Here is a 20680-nt window from a genome sequence, read left to right on the forward strand (position 1 = left end):
TTAGCAGGTAGGAAATTTGTACGCAAGATTTTTAGACAGAGGGAAGACAGGGTGGTGCATGAGAAGGGGTCTACCCCCGTTTCAGCTAGAGTTTCCTCCCTAAAGCGCATCATTCCCGCTTTCAGTATAGAAACGTCATTATCACAGTAAAATCTCAATTCCTTACGGAAATCAAACGTCTGATGTTTCACACCTTCGTACCATTCAAAGAATTTAAGCCTCTCTGATTCCTGCATCTGGTCTACACCGTAAGCACTCGGTTCGGGGTAAGGTCCTACATATGTCATCTTACTCAAAGATGAAAAATAATGCGGAAAATAACCTTTCGCAGAATCACTCACCCCCATTGCTTTCGGTATGTCACTTAATTTCATAGTGAGGAAAGAGAGGCTGTCGATGTAGGTCTGTCTATTAGCTCCATCATACATTCTAATTAATTTTGCTCCGGTCATGATGAGTTCAGGGGTCACGCCTTGGGACACCATATGATTCAATATCAGATAGTGATCGAAACCTCGGGCGTTATGCGCCAGAAAGGTGTAGTTTCTGAATTTGGGGCGACGAAAATGCTTGAGAAACTTGGCCACACACTCTCTGCCTGAAGCCCTAAACCATACGTTACCACAGGTCAGAGCACTGACATAAATGGGTATGTGTAGACCCCCCTGGTCTTGGCATGTTTCAAAATCGTAGAAAATCAGTTTACACGGGGCTTTGCCAGAGGGCATTATAGGCTGTATGAAGCATTGGTGCGCGCGGAGTTCAGCCTCAGTCATAGGTCGCTCAGAACCATCATCATCATTGCTTACGGTCAACTTTTCAGCGCAAGTTTGACAAGCCCTAGTCATGCACTTATGCGCCGCTCCGGTTGTGCTGTACACAAAACCACAATCGCTACATTTCTTGTGGAGGGCACAATTGGATAGGAAGGGTGCACGACTAGTTTGAGGTTCCTGGTGGCGTGCGAAACAGGCGTCAGAACGACAACACCTGTTACATAGCCGGCAGTACCGCGGCGTCACCCACTGACAAGAGGTATCGCAGCAGGTAGAACATGTCATAGCGCAAGCGTGAGCCCCGGGTCTTTGGTAGCCTTTGAGACAGTACGCACAGAAGTGGACACAACCTAAAAACCCCGTGACGGACTTAACCCCGTAGTAGTGGGCCTTAAATAGAAAAAAATAGTGCGTAGTCCTAGGGACATGCGGGGTCTGATGGGTACGAAAATGCTCTAGGTCGTTAGTGCCCTCCGTTCTAAAGAAAACAACAATGTTACATTGCAAGTGACGCTCAAACAAGACAATGTCGGCGAAAGTAACGCCCTGGTCACTGGTCAGCCCTACTGCAGCGTGAAGCTCACTCCCCTTCACAAAAGCTTCTCTGTCACATATGTCAGGATACATCAAATGCGCTAGACACACGCTGAAACACATGTTATTTGTTTCGTTGTGCACTATAAAGAGATGACGGGCCTTTTTATCTATGATGTCTTCTAAAAACACATCGCACAGTTTCCGCTTCATACCTCCATTTGGAGGGGAAACGATAGTGGCCACCAGGGTAAATGAGTTTGACCTCACTAGTAGCTCTGCATTAGACTGGACCAGTCTATCTAACATGTCATACAGGTCAGAAAAATCTTGCATATCGCCTCTCAAAAGTACTGCTGGTGCGGCTGTCGAATCATCAATCTCAAGTCTAACTTGAATTACGTCGACGTTATTGACTAAAGGTATTAATCTCTCGATTAAACCATCTAAACCAGAGATCACCCGTATGTAAAATTGGGCAAAGTCGGGAACGTCCTGTTGAGGTAACGGTACGACATAACGTTGTTCCCTAGCGTTAAATTTAGTCAGGTGTCGGTCAGATGATAACACCAATTCAGCACTCTCTACGTTATTTTTGGGATCATTTCCCCCGGCCCCCGTCTGGTCTGAAGAGTCCCTATGCATAGAACTGGTTCCTTCCAAAGGGTCTGTTTGGGCATGATGTAGGTCGGTCGATTCTTGTAGGTGCTCTAAGATAACGCTGTCTGAGGGCGACCAACACTCTCGATAAAAATCATCTGATGCCTGGAGTAATAAGCTATCGGATGGTGACCATGCATCTTGACTATGTAATAAGCTATCGGCTGGTGACCATGCCTCTTGACTATTCACCTCTACCTCTCGCTGGTCACGGGGTAAAATTACACTTGGCGGAGGCGGTCCCGAAGGGTTTAAAGTTTGTATTTCATCTATGACGCGTCTATAATTTTCAGGGATATTAGCTAAGTCAATGTCCTGATCCATTTTCAACGCTGGTTGTAGACCCAATATACATGCGTGCACTAAGTACAATAAAACCCAAAACAATCAAACTAAACAAACAAACAAACAAACAATCCGCTGACCATACATTTTTTCAAATCAGATCAAATCTCCGCACAGCGGCAGCACCCCGCGCCCCCTCCATATAGTCACCAATACAATCTCGGGACACTTGCATAATATCACGTATTTGATTTTCAACAAAGTAATCAAAGTACTGATGTAAATGATTTAAAGCCGAACACAATTCGAAATACACGTGGGGGTCTCTCACACTTAAACGAATAGTGTTCCAAACACCATAGGTCAGTCGTCGGAGCTCAGCTTGAGTTCTGAATGATAACGCGTACAGTACCGTCTCGTTCATTAATGACAGCGTCTCCTGTATGGCACCCCACGCGGCTCGGGGGGAGGCGGGGCTGTTTGGTGGGACTCCGAAGCCTTCGGGTCTGGGCACTCCACGTTCGGGTCTAGGGACCCCCCGTACGGGTCTGGTTCTGGGAACTCCACGTTCGGCTCGGGGGACTTCACGGTCTCCAGGTTCTAAAGAGCAAGCGTAGAAAAAGATACAAAATGACTCAACATCATGTATTCTTCTCGTAAACACAGCCTACAAAATGACAATTTCTCTCTCTCTCTCTCTCTCTCTCTCTCTCCACCCACACACATAGATCCTACCTCCCCCTCTCCTGCAGGCCTGCAGACATACAACCTCCCCCTTCTCCCTCTCTCCAGCAGGCAAACAGAGACACCCGCCTACTACACTCTTTCAAGCGCCCTCGCATGTCCCGACCCTACGTCATACAACATCATATTCTAAAGGGGAAAAAGCAAATATTTACACTACCGCAATGGCGAAGGTTGGTGTGATCGCACCCGTTATTTAACAATAGCGGGAGGTCCCGGGGTCGAGACCCGGTTGCGGTAACCTTTTATCTTTTTTTTTTTACTTAAGAAATTTTTTAAAAAAATTAAAAATTTTAGATTGGAAAAACTTGAAAAAAATTTACAACATTTTTTAACTTGTAATCTTTATAAACGCGCGCGCCTCTGCCTCACCGCACCCACACACACACTCACAAACGCTCTCTCCCATAATATTGTGTAGGGTACATACCTTCGCCCACACTTTCGTGAGGGGTAGTTGGCCGGTACAGCTCTGCATCAGAGTCTTTTAAACAGAGGAAAAAACAAATTTAGCACAGCATAAAACAAAACATTATCACACCTCCAAATTATACGCAGGAAGAACTATAGCCTACCTTGGTACAAGCTCAGGGTTGGAGAATTCGGACGACCCCTCTGGACAACATCGGGATCTTCTATACATAACAAAAAACAAAACACATGAATAATGCCCGTAGACATTCTACACTGTCCCTAGCAAAGTAGATAAGCAACTACGTACCGGGGTAAAAGCTTGGACTCGGGGATGCAGGGCTGTAGTTGTCACCGCTAAGGCCGCTGTCAGGTGAGGTACTTCGGATTTGCAGGAACTAAAACAAAACCATTTTTTCAGATACCATGACATGTTTATGGCAGAAATGAAATGTGTGAAATCAAAATGGGCAAGCTTGATCTTCTACTTACCCGTATATATTCCAGCTCATACTAACAACACAAACAAAAAAAACATGTATTAAATCAGAGATAAATCAATGAAATAGTAGAAAATGAAAAAAAAAACAATTTACATACTTGCCTGGTCAGGTTGCTCTGCCATGATGAATCTCTTCACAAATGCCTCTGCTGTATGACGATTCACGGTGATAGATGATGTCAGTTATGACTATGTCCAGACCCCCCAAAGTTTTATACCTCATTTCACCCCCATCCCAAATTTTGGCAAAAAAGATGCATTGTTCTAGGTCATTAGGCACACCAGCTTAGGTATTAGACACGCTTACCCCTGAACATTACATTTATGATTTATTTTTTATTCTAGTTCACAGAAATATGAAAGAAGGTTCTGGACAGGATCAGATCATTCATTTCATTCACATTCAGTTTAATCATCCTAAAAACATAAACATAACTAAACATTCCAACCTTTCTCCTTCTCACTCTCAAGCAGGCATGCACACACACACACACACACACACACACACACACACACACACAACCTACTCCCTCAGGGCCCTGGAGCCATGACATTAGACATGCATGACCCTGAACATTACATTTACGATTTTTATTTTTTATTTTAGTTCACAGCCACATGGCTGAAACCTTTTTAGACTCTTGGCATCATCACCTCCTTGATTCTTTTATTCAGGTTCATATCACTAAAACTTTAAACATACACACAGTCATACAAACCCCCTCATCTCTCTCTCACCCCTCTCTCAGACACACATACACACACACACACGCACATACACAGACCTTTGACCATCCCCCTACCCTCTCACACTTCTCTGCTGTCTGATACATTTTATTCTTTTCAATGACTTGATGAAAATCTTGATGAATTTGAATGTAAAACTCTGTTGATACCAACCTTTTTTTATACAGACACATTTTTTGGATCATTTTTGATTTTTGATAATACACTCACGCACACACACACACATACACACACACACACACTCACAACCTACTCCCTCAGGGCCCTGGAGCCGTGACATTAGACATGCATGACCCTGAACCTTAAAGTTCAGCTTAAATGTAGGATTTATGTTTTATTTTAGTTCACAGCCACATGGCTGAAACCTTTTTAGACTCTTGGCATCATCACCTCCTTGATTCTTTTATTCAGGTTCATATCACTAAAACTTGAAGCATACATACAGTCATACAAACCCCCTCCTCTCTCTCTTACCCCTCTCTCAGACACACATACACACACACACACACACACACAGACAGCACCCTCCCCCAGGCACATGACTCCTACCAAAAGCACCCCCGCCAAATTCAAAGGCACCCATACTCAACAGATACTTATACTGTTGCCTATAGCTTTCTCTTGTGTCTTTTCTTAATGATTTCTCTTAATGTTTTCTCTTAGGGGCACCACTTAGCCGCTCGCTACTAGGACCCGCATTTTCAGGAGTTGATAAACTAGCCATTTTTACTTTGCTATCTTTACCCATACTTTTACACCGCTTTTATTCTCCCTAACAGCGCCGCTCATAATTGCTCGCGCATGACACTCCCATGACATCCCCCTACAGGACACACCACAGCCATGACCAACACATTCGTGTACACCCCCACCCTTGGACACACGCTCACCCATTACCAACGCATCCGTGTACCGCCCCCACCCCTGGACACACACACACACACCCATGCACACAGACACACACACACACACACACACACACACCCCCGGTACACCCCCACCCCTGGACACACGCTCACCCATTACCAACACATCCGTGTACCGCCCCCACCCCTGGACACACACCCCACATGCACACACACACACACACACACACACAGACACACACACCCCTGTACACCCCCATCCTGGACACACGCTCCCCCATTACCAACACATCCGTGTATCACCCCACCCTGGACACACACACACACACAGACACACACACACAGACACACACACACACACACACACACACACACACACACACACCCCGGTACACCCCCACCCTGGACACACGCTCCCCCATTACCAGCACATCCGTGTACCGCCCCACCCCTGGACACACACACACACACAGACACACACACACATACACACATACACACATACACACATACACACACACACACACACACACACACACACACACACACACACACACACACACACACACACACACACACACACACATGCACAATCCCTCCCCCAGACACATGACTCCTACCAAAAGCAACCCGCCACATTCAAACAACCTGTCAGACTCAATTGATGACTAGTTCAAAGACCGGATGTCCCGCCCTCACCGGAAATCAAAGACCTTTGACCTTCATTAACCGGAAGTCCCGCCCACCTGTCACTTTTTAATTAGTGATAATTGAAGGTATGTATGTCTTATACTCTCTATGGTGCAACAACATTACTTTTAGATATTTAAGTTGTAATGAACAATTGTAGGCATTCTTTGTTTTTGATAGTGTTTAACTTGTTTGTTGGCTTTTGTCTTTCAGGCTTGTTCCAGACCAGACCAGTTTGGTGGCTGGGTGCCTGTCTGTGCACAACAACCATACATCACTCACAACATAACCTACTAATACCTACAAACATATCTGAGACAATATCTGAGCACATACCTATCTGAACATATCTGAGCACATACTGAGACTTCTACTAAGATTTATCCTGAGAACTATCTGAGCACATACTGAGACTTCTACTAAGATTTATACTGAGAATTCTACTGAGATTTATCCTGAGAACTATACAGAGATTTATCCTGAGAACTATCTGAGCACATACTGAGACTTCTACTAAGATTTATACTGAGAATTCTACTGAGATTTATCCTGAGAACTAGACTGAGATTTATCCTGATAACTATTCTGAGAACCATACCTGTGAATCATATCTGAACATATCTGAGCACATATACCGAGACTTCTACTAAGATTTATCCTGAGAATTCTACTGAGATTTATCCTGAGAACTAGACTGAGATTTATCCTGAGAACTATACTGAGACTTATTCTGAGAACCATGCCTGTGAATCATATCTGAGCACATACTGAGACTTCTACTAAGATTTATCCTGAGAATTCTACTGAGATTTATCCTGAGAACTATACTGAGACTCATTCTGAGAACCATACCTGTGAATCATATCTGTCAGCCATTCATACCTGTGTTGTGAAATCTGTGAAACTTAGCTGTGTTGTTAGACCTCTGCTTTTAGACCTGAACTGTGCAAAGATTGAGATTCTAACCTAGATTTAGTCTAAAACTGACCATCTGAAGAGCTGACTCTTATTCTTCAGTCTACATCACCATCAAATACCATTAACTGAGACCTCTGTTTCTCTGTTGACCATCTGATCTCTCCCTGACCATTAAATTATTCTGTAGCTTCATTGTGTGTTGTGGAGTGTCATTGTGCTGCTGTTTCTACAGAACCATTTCTTTTCTGGACCCAAGCACATGTATTAAAACAAAGGATATTGATCAATATTGAATTAACATCTTATTTAACATCTTTATACTCTAAGCTAGTAAGTGGTTTTCAAGAATATTGTAGGCCTATGTAATCTGAATAATAATACTGTAAGTAATTTGTAAAGCTGACTTTACTACCCTCCATTTAGTTGCACAATACAGTTGTAGTTTATATTTTGTATTATATAGTGTGTATATATATATATATATATATAAAATATAGCATAGTATTTTGAGTATACGGTCAATCTCAGCCTACACACTTGTCCAATACATTTAGTTGCATGGTACAGCATATTGTTAAGCAAGCATGCCAAGGAAAGGCCGCCGTTCAGAAGCTCAAAAAAGACGATGGCGAAAGTTGGCCCTCACTGAAGTTGAAACAACCGGTCAGTCTTCATTTACACAACATGAGTTGGAGATAAGAGAAGAGCTCAGTGTTGCCCAAAGGGAGATGGAACAGAATGGCATTTTCCACGTTATGGCATCACACAGTCAAGGTCATAACAGGTATGGTGTAAACGCCAACAAGCAGTGCACATGCAATTCCTTGACATTTCTTGCTGTTCTTCATCACCGAGCTGTGCTGAATAGTGATGATCTCGACTACGTTTTGCAGAAAGGTAACTCAATGTATAGTGATGCACAGATAATGTTAAGCACAGGTGGCAATGTGGCACCAGCTCACTTGGCTATGGATGAGCTACCTGACCGTGTTGAAATCTACGGAGAGATCTATCATGTTCACAAGTACCCATCACGGTATGGTTATCTTAGACAACAGGGACCTGATCGTGCAGATTTTTTAAAGCTCTCTGACAGACTGCATTGTTTATCAAGTGATGTCAACTATGCATTACTAACTGTAGGGAGTCTTACGATTGCTTTGTTTAAGGATAACTGTGAGAGATATGGGTGGTTTGATCCTCACAGTAGGACAGCTCATGGACTCCAAGTTGAGAATGGTACTGCAGCGATGTTGACCTTTACTAATTTTACTGATATGGTAGACCGGCTGCTTGTGTTCTGGGCCCTGGTTGATTCAAGCGATGAATGGATTTACGAGTTGATGCCAGTATCATTCACATCTGATAGGACTATCCACAATGAACAGACATGCTCCATTAATAACAATATGCAGTCTACTGTATCGGCAACTATCCACAATGAACAGACAGACACCATTAATAACAATGTGCAGCCTACTGTTTCCTCAACTAAATGTAAACATAACAAAGATCAAGGAAAGGAAAATTCAAGTAAAGCTTTGAAATGTCAAAGAAAAATGTCAACCAAAGAGAAGAATAGGGCAAAACATCAAAAGTATTATGAAAAGAACAGGGCAAAAAAGCTGGAGTATGCAAGAAACAGATATGCAAACACAGAACACAATCAGCGTAAGAAATGTCACTACAGACATCAATACATGCATGACCCTACCTATAAATTGCAAAAAAAATCATACATCACCAGTCGTTACGCTCAGGACTCAATTTTCAGGTCAAAGCAACAAGCTTATATAAAGCGCCTTTACAACCATGATGAAAATTACCGTTTGAAGCAACAAGCTTACGTAAAGCACCATTACAACTGTGATGAAAATTACCGTTTGAAGCAACAGGCAAAGCACCGTTACAGCTGTGATGAAAATTACCGTTTGAAGCAACAAGCTTACATTAAGCACCGTTACAGCTGTGATGAAAATTACCGTTTGAAGCAACAAGCTTACATTAAGCAGCGTTATTCACAAAGTGATTTCCGCTCAAGGCAGAAATTGGCCATGAGAAGCCATTATGCACGCGTTCTTAATTACAGACAAAAAAAGAGAGAAACTTTCACTGACAGATACAGAAATGATCCCTGTTTCAGGTATTATCGTTATCTACAGAGAAATAAATCTGGCAATGACAGATTCCAGAAAATGCTTCATAAAATGCGTTGTGCGTTACATATACAGCGCAAGTACCAACAGATAAGATCTCATAGATCTGAGCAAGACACTGAACAGTCAACACCGACAGAAAGCACCCTTTTGCATTCGAGTATTGCATCTTTCAGAATGGCTGTACAGAACGGCCCTACTTATGTGTGCACAGTATGTCACAGAGCTTTGTTTTATAATCAGGTGAAAAAGTGCAATCATGAATCTTATCAAAGGAACCCAGACATGGTAAAGAGATGCTTGACAGGGAAATATGTGCATACATGTAGCGATCAGTGCAGTTCCCTTGAATCTTGTTGTTCACCCGAAAAAAAGGCAGAGTGGATTTGTTATAGCTGCCAAGATAACTTGAAAATAGGAAAAATGCCACCGATTGCTGTCATCAATATGTTAGAACTCTCACCAATTCCCCCAGAACTCAGCAATATGAATATACTTGAGAGGCACCTAATAGGAAAGTACATACCATTTGCGAAAATAATCAGTCTCCCCAAAGGCCAACAGAAATTAATACATGGTGGAATTGTTTGTGTACCCTCAGAAATACAAGCAACAGTCGATGCTTTGCCGAGGCCCAGTAGCCAGTCGCAGCTTTTGAAAGTGAAGTTAAAAAGAAGAATGGCCTATACAGGGCATTACCAGTTCCAGACTGTTGACATGACCAAAGTATTATGTGCCTTATCAAAATTGAGAGAGATTCATTCTGAATACAGGGACATAAGTATAAATGATGACACACTGGTCTTTGAGGACGGAATGAGTGGCATGGCAAATGAGAATTACATCAATGATGAGCTCAGTGTAATGGAAACAGATGCATTGGACGACTGTGACATGACTGAAATGAGACCTTTGGAAAGAAATATTGTAGACAATCAGCACAATATTGAAAACCAGGAGTTACACGATGACCAGGATTCACCCGACACTGAGCAAGGTACAAGTCAGCAGAATGGTGGTTGCTCAATAGATTCATGCTTACAGCCAGCTGATATTGCACAGGAAATGATGACATTTGGAGAGGGCATATTCACTGTGGCACCAGCTGAAGGAAACAGGCCAGTGAGTTTTTTCAGAGTTCCTAAACTAGAGGCAATGGCTTTCCCTGTGCAGTTCCCCACCGGAACAAACACTTTAGATGAAACACATAGACTCAGCAAATTATCGCCAAGCAGATACTTCAATGCACGTCTTTTTTCTGTTGACAATCGATTTGCTCTCGACTCCAATTACATTTTCTTTGCACAGTTTGTCACAGAAATGCATTTGGCCAAGTCTTCTATGTCGATTCAACTCCGTAAAGGAAAACCCATGACCAGAGATGGACGCAAAATAACGGCAAGAATGCTACAAGACAAACGGGAGGTTGAGAAACTGGTGCAAAACAGAGACGCAACACGGTTCATGCAGCCTTTGAGAGGAACACCAGCCTACTGGGAAAAGACCCTCAGAGATCTCTTTGCAATGATTCGCCAGCTGGGTACCCCAACATTCTTCTGTACATTTAGTGCCGCCGAAATGAGATGGCCAGAGATCATACAAACAATAAAGGCACAACAAGGAGAGCAGGTTGACGTTTCTGAGCTTGACTGGGCCTCAAAATGCGAGATATTGCGTAGCAACCCTGTCACCACCATGCGCATGTTTGACAAACGCGTTGATGCACTACTCAGACACCTGATTCTGTCACCAGCGCAGCCCATTGGTGAGGTTGTTGACTACTTTTTCCGGGTGGAGTATCAAGCTAGAGGCTCACCACATATACATATGTTGGTTTGGTGTAAGAATGCACCTGTATTTGAGGAGGACCCAGATGAGAAAGTGTGTGAGTTTGTTGACAAGTATATAACATGCCAGCTGCCTGATCCAAACACAGACCCTGAGCTTTTTAAAATTGTTACAGAAGTGCAGACTCACAGCAAACGTCACTCCAAGTCATGTAAGAAGGGAAATAAGCACTGTCGTTTTGGATTTCCTAAACAGCCAGGTGGAGAACACATTCATAACACGACCGATGCCAGTTGAGCATTTGGACGAATCTGAAGATGAGGCAGATTGTGACCGTGCCTTCATGTCTCCTGAAGATGCTAAAAGAAAACTGAAGCCTGTGTGGGAATTACTGAATGATCCAATATCATCATATGAAAGCATCCCACAGCTACTTGCACAATGCAACTTAAACTATGAAGAATACTTAAACTGTGTAAGTTCATTAACAACGTCCAGCACATTGGTGATGAAACGTAAACCAAAAGACTGCTGGATAAATGGCTACAACCCACATTTGCTGAAGGCATGGAATGCAAACATGGATATTCAGTTCATCCTTAACCCTTACTCCTGTCTGATGTACATCTTGTCGTATATTTCCAAAGCTGAACATGAGATGAGTGAGTATCTGAAGCGAGTTGTGTCAGACACCTCTCAAGCCAATACATCTGATTGTGACGAAATGAAACAGATCATGCAAGCATACTCCAAAAACAGAGAAGTTAGTGTTCAAGAGGCTGTTGCACGAGTCTGTAGCTTGAAACTGAAATCTTGCTCTCGAAATGTGATATTTATACCAACTGATGACAATGCTTTGAAAATGAGCGTCCCTTTAAGGTTTTTGAATGACAGAATTCCAGAGTCAGAGAATGTTTGGATGTCTGGATTGGCAGACAAATACATTAACAGACCCGATACTGAAGAGTTTACAATAATGTGTTTGGCCGAGTTTGCTTCCACGTACAGAGTGGTGTATGGAAGGCAAAAACAAGGAAAGAAAGTTTTACCTCTCCAGAATGAGATGGGATTTATCCAGAAGCGAACTGGTAGACCTGCCATCATCAGATATGCCCGATTTTCAGAGACAAAAGCTCCAGAGAAATTCTATGGCACGTTACTTAAACTGTACCTCCCTTACCGATCAGATTCACAGTTGAAACCCACTGGTTTTCCAACGTACGAGTCATTTTACAAGACAGGTTCTGTAAAGCTTCCTGGAAAAGACGATCCAGAGAATGTATTTTCTATTGTCAAAGAGAGAAGATCACAGTTTGAAAAAAACAGTGAGGCCATCGAGAAAGCCAGGGAGAGTTTGGAAGAAAATGGGCCAGTGGAGGATGCATGGACAACCCTCGCTCCTGAGACAGAGCTTCTTCGCCTTGAGTGCATTTCAGAGCGTGAGGAAATAACCTCAGACAATATAAATGAACAAGATGATATTCCTGAATACAGCACAAGTACCACAAGCAGAGGAAGTGAGGTACCAATGTTTGAGGCTCCTCAAATAGACCCCACTGTTGTTCGAAACATGTACCAAAATCTAAATCAAATGCAGGCATCCATATTCTATACAGTGCGTAAGTGGTGCATGAGACGCGTGTGTGGACAGAGTGCCGATCAATTTTTCTACTTTGTCACTGGTGGAGCTGGAACTGGCAAATCTCACCTTATCAAATGCATCTACACAGAGGCATCAAAGATACTCCGCAAGTTACCCCGCATCACAGAGGAAAGAGACATGTCCATGCCCACTGTCCTTCTCACAGCATTTACCGGCACAGCAGCTTTTAACATATCAGGCAAGACACTGCATTCTGTCCTGAAACTGCCAAGAAGCCTTAAACCACCTTACCAGTGCCTTGGAAACCGTCTGGATGAATTGAGAGTAACCATGTCCAGTGTTGAGATTATTATTATTGATGAAGTGTCCATGGTATCAAAACCACTCTTTGCATATGTCAATTGGAGGTTACAAGAAATAAAGGGGAGTAAAAAGGCATTTGGTGGTGTGAGAGTGCTAGTCTTTGGCGATTTTTACCAACTCCCTGCGCCAGGTAAAGCTAAACCACTCTGCATATACGAGAATCATGTTGTTGATTTCTGGAAGGATCACTTCCAAATGGTCACTCTCACAGAAATAATGCGCCAAAAAGATGATGTGGCATTTGCTGAGCTGCTTAACAGGATTAGAGTGAAACGCAAGGATGAGCCATTGACTGAAGCAGACAGATCTCTACTTTCCCAGGCCATATGTCAAGCTGAGGATTGTCCCAGAGACGTCCTGCATGTTTTTGCTACAAACAAAGAAGTGGATAAACACAATGCAGACACCATCTCTGCTATATTCGCAGAACTGGTCAATGTGGAAGCCCATGACTACAGAAAAGATCCTCAAACTGGTCGTATGGAGAGACAGAAAGCACCCTTTGAAGGACGTAAAGGGGATCTACCTGATAGACTGCAAATTACTGAGGGTGCCCGTGTGATGCTCATCAGAAACATAGATGTAGAAGATGGACTCGTGAATGGCTCATTTGGAAAGATTGGCAAAATCGTTTACCAAGTCCAAAATGGCAAAACTGATGTGAAGATGATAGGCATTGAGCTAGACGATCCAAACGCAGGCCAGAGACATCGCAACAAAGTGCCGGGCAGAGCAGACAACCTGGTGTATATTGAAAGAATGGAGGAACGTCTGAGCAAAAAAGGTGTCATTAGATTTATGTTCGGGATCTCCTTATGCTACAGTGTGACCATTCACAAATGCCAGGGAATGTCCCGTGCTACAGCCGTGGTCTCATTGTACCGAATCTTTGAACCAGGTATGGCATATGTGGGCCTAAGCAGAACTACCTCATTGCGTGGACTGCGCATAATTGATTTTGACGAAAAAAAGATTTACTCTGATCCAGATATATCAACCTCTTTGGAAAAAATGCAGAGAGCAGATTTTGCAAATGCTATGCCCCTTCTCCACCATGTCCCATCAAACAGTTCATCATCAAGTCTGACACTGATTCACCATAACACAGAGGGACTGTCAGCTCATATTCAAGATGTCAAGAAACACCATGAAATGTGCCTCACAGACGTACTGTGTTTTACCGAGACACACCTTTTTGGCACATTTGTTCCAGAAAACATCCAGTTGGAGAACTATCGTATGTATAAGCGCAACAGACACGTGTCATACTCTACTCTTTCTCATCTAGCACAGAAGAATGGTGGGGGAGTTGCTGTGTTTGTGAAAAGCCATGTTCAAGCCCATCATGTGCCATACATACAGGGGGTGACTGACCTTGAATTCCTGGTAGTAAAAGTGATGTCCCCAATTCCAGCACTAATTGCAGTGATATATAGACCACCAGATTACAGCACAAACTTATTCATGCAAAATCTCTGTCATCTGTTGGACTCTTTACATGTCATAGCTGATGGTCCAGTTATTGTCTGTGGGGATTTCAACGAGGACCTGCTGGCCAATGGAAGGAAACCAATCTTTGAGTTGTTCCAGTCTAGAGGGTTCACAAATCTAATAACCACTGCAACCACTGAGAAAAATACACTGTTGGACAATATCTTCATTTCTGATCCCCAGCATTGTGCCCATTCAGGTGTCCTTCAAACATATTACAGTTATCATGATCCTGTGTTTTGTATTTTAACTTAATTATTGAATCCACCACCTTCTTCTGTATCTTGCTGCTGTAACTGTGAACTGCAGAATGAAAACAAAATCTAATTTGAAATAAGTTGAACATTTTGAGTGAGGATATATAATAGTTATATTTATGGTTAAAGTGAAGTTTTTAGGTAAACAAAATTATAATGGCAATTTGTTGGAGTTGTGGCAATTTAGATAGATAGATAGATAGATAGATAGATAGATACTTTATTGATCCCCAAGGGGAAATTCAAAATTCTCTTTAAACTAATCCATGCATGACATATATTAGTTAATACATTTGTAACTACACATGCAACTTGGCAATTGCCTCGTTTGCAAACAATGTACATGTAAATATTTACATGTATTTATTGACCTCCTACTTTTACTGACATATATGAAATTGGATATATGAAAATATTATTGTGTTAGGCTATATTATGACAACAGCTTAAATATACCTACCTTACTCAATATTTATGGTAGCATTCATTTCAAAAGTTTTTTTTTATGTTATTTTCTAAACACATATAAACACCCTACATAGCTGTTTTTAAATCACTGGGGCAAGTGTTGTCTTATGCATAACATTTAAACAAAAAATATGTGCTATCTTAACCGTTATGACATTGTTAACATAATGTTAAGTAGTTATTTACTTTATCAAAATGATAATGACATTGATAAATAATTAAACATTGATAAACAATTAAAGTTATTTGATCAAGATAATGCTAATATGGTATTTACTTATGTATGTTTAGCCAATAAAACAGTGATACAACTAAAAGTGGATAATCTCAATGTAAACTGAGCGTATGGCAGTTTATCGTTTAATTGTCAGACAAAAAGGTTAATAAAGGGTTAACTAAATTCATTAGACTACTATTTACATACACCCTTCACTTGCATACTGTCTAATTGTATAGGCCCAATCCTTTATAATTGTCAGAAAGCCTACTGTAAGAGTCCTTGAAAAAGAGGGGGAAATCCGTAAAAGTCATGCCCAGAAAGGTGCCTCCAAGCTGGGCTTGAACTAGTGGGGAGAGTCCTTGAAGAAGAGGGGGAAATCCGTAAAAGTCATGCCCAGAAAGGTGCCTCCAAGCTGGGCTTGAAAATGACAGGAGAGTCCTTGAAAAAGAGGGGGAAATGCATAAAGTCATGCCCAGAAAGGTGCCTCCAAGCTGGGCTTGAACTAGTGGGGAGAGTCCTTGAAAAAGAGGGGGAAATCCGTAAAAGTCATGCCCAGAAAGGTGCCTCCAAGCTGGGCTTGAACTAGTGGGGAGAGTCCTTGAAAAAGAGGGGGAAATCCGTAAAAGTCATGCCCAGAAAGGTGCCTCCAAGCTGGGCTTGAACTAGTGGGGAGAGTCCTTGAAAAAGAGGGGGAAATCCGTAAAAGTCATGCCCAGAAAGGTGCCTCCAAGCTGGGCTTGAAAATTACAGGAGAGTCCTTAAAAAAGAGGGGGAAATGCGTAAAAGTCATGCCCAGAAAGGTGCCTCCAAGCTGGGCTTGAACTAGTGGGGAGAGTCCTTGAAGAAGAGGGGGAAATCCGTAAAAGTCATGCCCAGAAAGGTGCCTCCAAGCTGGGCTTGAACTAGTGGGGAGAGTCCTTGAAAAAGAGGGGGAAATCCGTAAAAGTCATGCCCAGAAAGGTGCCTCCAAGCTGGGCTTGAACTAGTGGGGAGAGTCCTTGAAAAAGAGGGGGAAATCCGTAAAAGTCATGCCCAGAAAGGTGCCTCCAAGCTGGGCTTGAACTAGTGGGGAGAGTCCTTGAAAAAGAGGGGGAAATCCGTAAAAGTCATGCCCAGAAAGGTGCCTCCAAGCTGGGCTTGAAAATGACAGGAGAGTCCTTGAAAAAGAGGGGGAAATCCGTAAAAGTCATGCCCAGAAAGGTGCCTCCAAGCTGGGCTTGAACTAGTGGGGAGAGTCCTTGAAAAAGAGGGGGAAATCCGTAAAAGTCATGCCCAGAAAGGTGCCTCCAAGCTGGGCTTGAACTAGTGGGGAGAGTCCTTGAAAAAGAGGGGGAAATCCGTAAAAGTCATGCCCAGAAAGGTGCCTCCAAGCTGGGCTTGAACTAGTGTGCAGAGTCCTTGAAAAAGAGGGGAAAATCCGTAAAAGTTATGCCCAGAAAGGTGCCTCCAAGCTGGGCTTGAACTAGTGTGGAGAGTCCTTGAAGAAGAGGGGGAAATCCGTAAAAGTCATGCCCAGAAAGGTGCCTCCAAGCTGGGCTTGAACTAGTGGGGAGAGTCCTTGAAAAAGAGGGGGAAATCCGTAAAAGTCATGCCCAGAAAGGTGCCTCCAAGCTGGGCTTGAACTAGTGGGGAGAGTCCTTGAAAAAGAGGGGGAAATCCGTAAAAGTCATGCCCAGAAAGGTGCCTCCAAGCTGGGCTTGAAAATGACAGGAGAGTCCTTGAAAAAGAGGGGGAAATGCATAAAGTCATGCCCAGAAAGGTGCCTCCAAGCTGGGCTTGAACTAGTGGGGAGAGTCCTTGAAAAAGAGGGGGAAATCCGTAAAAGTCATGCCCAGAAAGGTGCCTCCAAGCTGGGCTTGAACTAGTGGGGAGAGTCCTTGAAGAAGAGGGGGAAATCCGTAAAAGTCATGCCCAGAAAGGTGCCTCCAAGCTGGGATTGAACTAGTGGGGAGAGTCCTTGAAGAAGAGGGGGAAATCCGTAAAAGTCATGCCCAGAAAGGTGCCTCCAAGCTGGGCTTGAACTAGTGGGGAGAGTCCTTGAAAAAGAGGGGGAAATCCGTAAAAGTCATGCCCAGAAAGGTGCCTCCAAGCTGGGCTTGAACTAGTGTGCAGAGTCCTTGAAAAAGAGGGGGAAATCCGTAAAAGTTATGCCCAGAAAGGTGCCTCCAAGCTGGGCTTGAACTAGTGTGGAGAGTCCTTGAAAAAGAGGGGGAAATCCGTAAAAGTTATGCCCAGAAAGGTGCCTCCAAGCTGGGCTTGAACTAGTGGGGAGAGTCCTTGAAAAAGAGGGGGAAATCCGTAAAAGTCATGCCCAGAAAGGTGCCTCCAAGCTGGGCTTGAACTAGTGTGGAGAGTCCTTGAAGAAGAGGGGGAAATCCGTAAAAGTCATGCCCAGAAAGGTGCCTCCAAGCTGGGCTTGAAAATTACAGGAGAGTCCTTAAAAAAGAGGGGGAAATGCGTAAAAGTCATGCCCAGAAAGGTGCCTCCAAGCTGGGCTTGAACTAGTGGGGAGAGTCCTTGAAAAAGAGGGGGAAATGCGTAAAAGTCATGCCCAGAAAGGTGCCTCCAAGCTGGGCTTGAACTAGTGGGGAGAGTCCTTGAAGAAGAGGGGGAAATCCGTAAAAGTCATGCCCAGAAAGGTGCCTCCAAGCTGGGCTTGAACTAGTGGGGAGAGTCCTTGAAAAAGAGGGGGAAATCCGTAAAAGTCATGCCCAGAAAGGTGCCTCCAAGCTGGGCTTGAAAATGACAGGAGAGTCCTTAAAAAAGATGGGGAAATGCGTAAATGTCATGCCCAGAAAGGTGCCTCCAAGCTGGGCTTGAACTAGTGTGGAGAGTCCTTGAAAAAGAGGGGGAAATCCGTAAAAGTTATGCCCAGAAAGGTGCCTCCAAGCTGGGCTTGAACTAGTGGGGAGAGTCCTTGAAAAAGAGGGGGAAATCCGTAAAAGTCATGCCCAGAAAGGTGCCTCCAAGCTGGGCTTGAACTAGTGGGGAGAGTCCTTGAAAAAGAGGGGGAAATCCGTAAAAGTCATGCCCAGAAAGGTGCCTCCAAGCTGGGCTTGAAAATGACAGGAGAGTCCTTGAAAAAGAGGGGGAAATGCATAAAGTCATGCCCAGAAAGGTGCCTCCAAGCTGGGCTTGAACTAGTGGGGAGAGTCCTTGAAGAAGAGGGGGAAATCCGTAAAAGTCATGCCCAGAAAGGTGCCTCCAAGCTGGGCTTGAACTAGTGGGGAGAGTCCTTGAAAAAGAGGGGGAAATCCGTAAAAGTCATGCCCAGAAAGGTGCCTCCAAGCTGGGCTTGAACTAGTGGGGAGAGTCCTTGAAGAAGAGGGGGAAATCCGTAAAAGTCATGCCCAGAAAGGTGCCTCCAAGCTGGGCTTGAAAATGACAGGAGAGTCCTTGAAAAAGAGGGGGAAATGCATAAAGTCATGCCCAGAAAGGTGCCTCCAAGCTGGGCTTGAACTAGTGGGGAGAGTCCTTGAAAAAGAGGGGGAAATCCGTAAAAGTCATGCCCAGAAAGGTGCCTCCAAGCTGGGCTTGAACTAGTGGGGAGAGTCCTTGAAGAAGAGGGGGAAATCCGTAAAAGTCATGCCCAGAAAGGTGCCTCCAAGCTGGGCTTGAACTAGTGTGGAGAGTCCTTGAAAAAGAGGGGGAAATCCGTAAAAGTCATGCCCAGAAAGGTGCCTCCAAGCTGGGCTTGAACTAGTGGGGAGAGTCCTTGAAGAAGAGGGGGAAATCCGTAAAAGTCATGCCCAGAAAGGTGCCTCCAAGCTGGGCTTGAACTAGTGGGGAGAGTCCTTGAAAAAGAGGGGGAAATCCGTAAAAGTCATGCCCAGAAAGGTGCCTCCAAGCTGGGCTTGAAAATGACAGGAGAGTCCTTGAAAAAGAGGGGGAAATGCATAAAGTCATGCCCAGAAAGGTGCCTCCAAGCTGGGCTTGAACTAGTGGGGAGAGTCCTTGAAAAAGAGGGGGAAATCCGTAAAAGTCATGCCCAGAAAGGTGCCTCCAAGCTGGGCTTGAACTAGTGGGGAGAGTCCTTGAAAAAGAGGGGGAAATCCGTAAAAGTCATGCCCAGAAAGGTGCCTCCAAGCTGGGCTTGAACTAGTGGGGAGAGTCCTTGAAAAAGAGGGGGAAATCCGTAAAAGTCATGCCCAGAAAGGTGCCTCCAAGCTGGGCTTGAAAATGACAGGAGAGTCCTTGAAAAAGAGGGGGAAATGCATAAAGTCATGCCCAGAAAGGTGCCTCCAAGCTGGGCTTGAACTAGTGGGGAGAGTCCTTGAAGAAGAGGGGGAAATCCGTAAAAGTCATGCCCAGAAAGGTGCCTCCAAGCTGGGCTTGAACTAGTGTGGAGAGTCCTTGAAAAAGAGGGGGAAATCCGTAAAAGTTATGCCCAGAAAGGTGCCTCCAAGCTGGGCTTGAACTAGTGGGGAGAGTCCTTGAAAAAGAGGGGGAAATCCGTAAAAGTCATGCCCAGAAAGGTGCCTCCAAGCTGGGCTTGAACTAGTGTGCAGAGTCCTTGAAAAAGAGGGGGAAATCCGTAAAAGTTATGCCCAGAAAGGTGCCTCCAAGCTGGGCTTGAACTAGTGTGGAGAGTCCTTGAAGAAGAGGGGGAAATCCGTAAAAGTCATGCCCAGAAAGGTGCCTCCAAGCTGGGCTTGAACTAGTGGGGAGAGTCCTTGAAAAAGAGGGGGAAATCCGTAAAAGTCATGCCCAGAAAGGTGCCTCCAAGCTGGGCTTGAACTAGTGGGGAGAGTCCTTGAAAAAGAGGGGGAAATCCGTAAAAGTCATGCCCAGAAAGGTGCCTCCAAGCTGGGCTTGAACTAGTGTGCAGAGTCCTTGAAAAAGAGGGGGAAATCCGTAAAAGTTATGCCCAGAAAGGTGCCTCCAAGCTGGGCTTGAACTAGTGTGGAGAGTCCTTGAAGAAGAGGGGGAAATCCGTAAAAGTCATGCCCAGAAAGGTGCCTCCAAGCTGGGCTTGAACTAGTGGGGAGAGTCCTTGAAAAAGAGGGGGAAATGCGTAAATGTCATGCCCAGAAAGGTGCCTCCAAGCTGGGCTTGAACTAGTGTGGAGAGTCCTTGAAGAAGAGGGGGAAATCCGTAAAAGTCATGCCCAGAAAGGTGCCTCCAAGCTGGGCTTGAACTAGTGGGGAGAGTCCTTGAAAAAGAGGGGGAAATCCGTAAAAGTCATGCCCAGAAAGGTGCCT

At 44.1% G+C, this 20680-nt stretch overlaps 1 long non-coding RNA gene across 1 annotated transcript; it reads right to left on the reverse strand.

Annotated features, from left to right (window-relative positions):
• Positions 1–3429: 3429 nt before the first annotated feature.
• LOC143113485 (uncharacterized) lies at positions 3430–3809 on the reverse strand. The gene is made up of 3 exons (XR_012984842.1): positions 3721–3809; positions 3575–3634; positions 3430–3483 (listed from the first exon to the last, which is right to left on the reverse strand). It is a non-coding gene; the product is annotated as an uncharacterized LOC143113485 (long non-coding RNA).
• Positions 3810–20680: the final 16871 nt, after the last annotated feature.

Source organism: Alosa pseudoharengus, unplaced genomic scaffold (genome assembly GCF_046254945.1).
Source record: "Alosa pseudoharengus isolate Yale_2024_CS ecotype anadromous, Long Island Sound unplaced genomic scaffold, YU_APseudo_1.1 YU_APseudo_1.1_scf_83, whole genome shotgun sequence".
NCBI lineage: Eukaryota > Metazoa > Chordata > Actinopteri > Clupeiformes > Clupeidae > Alosa > Alosa pseudoharengus.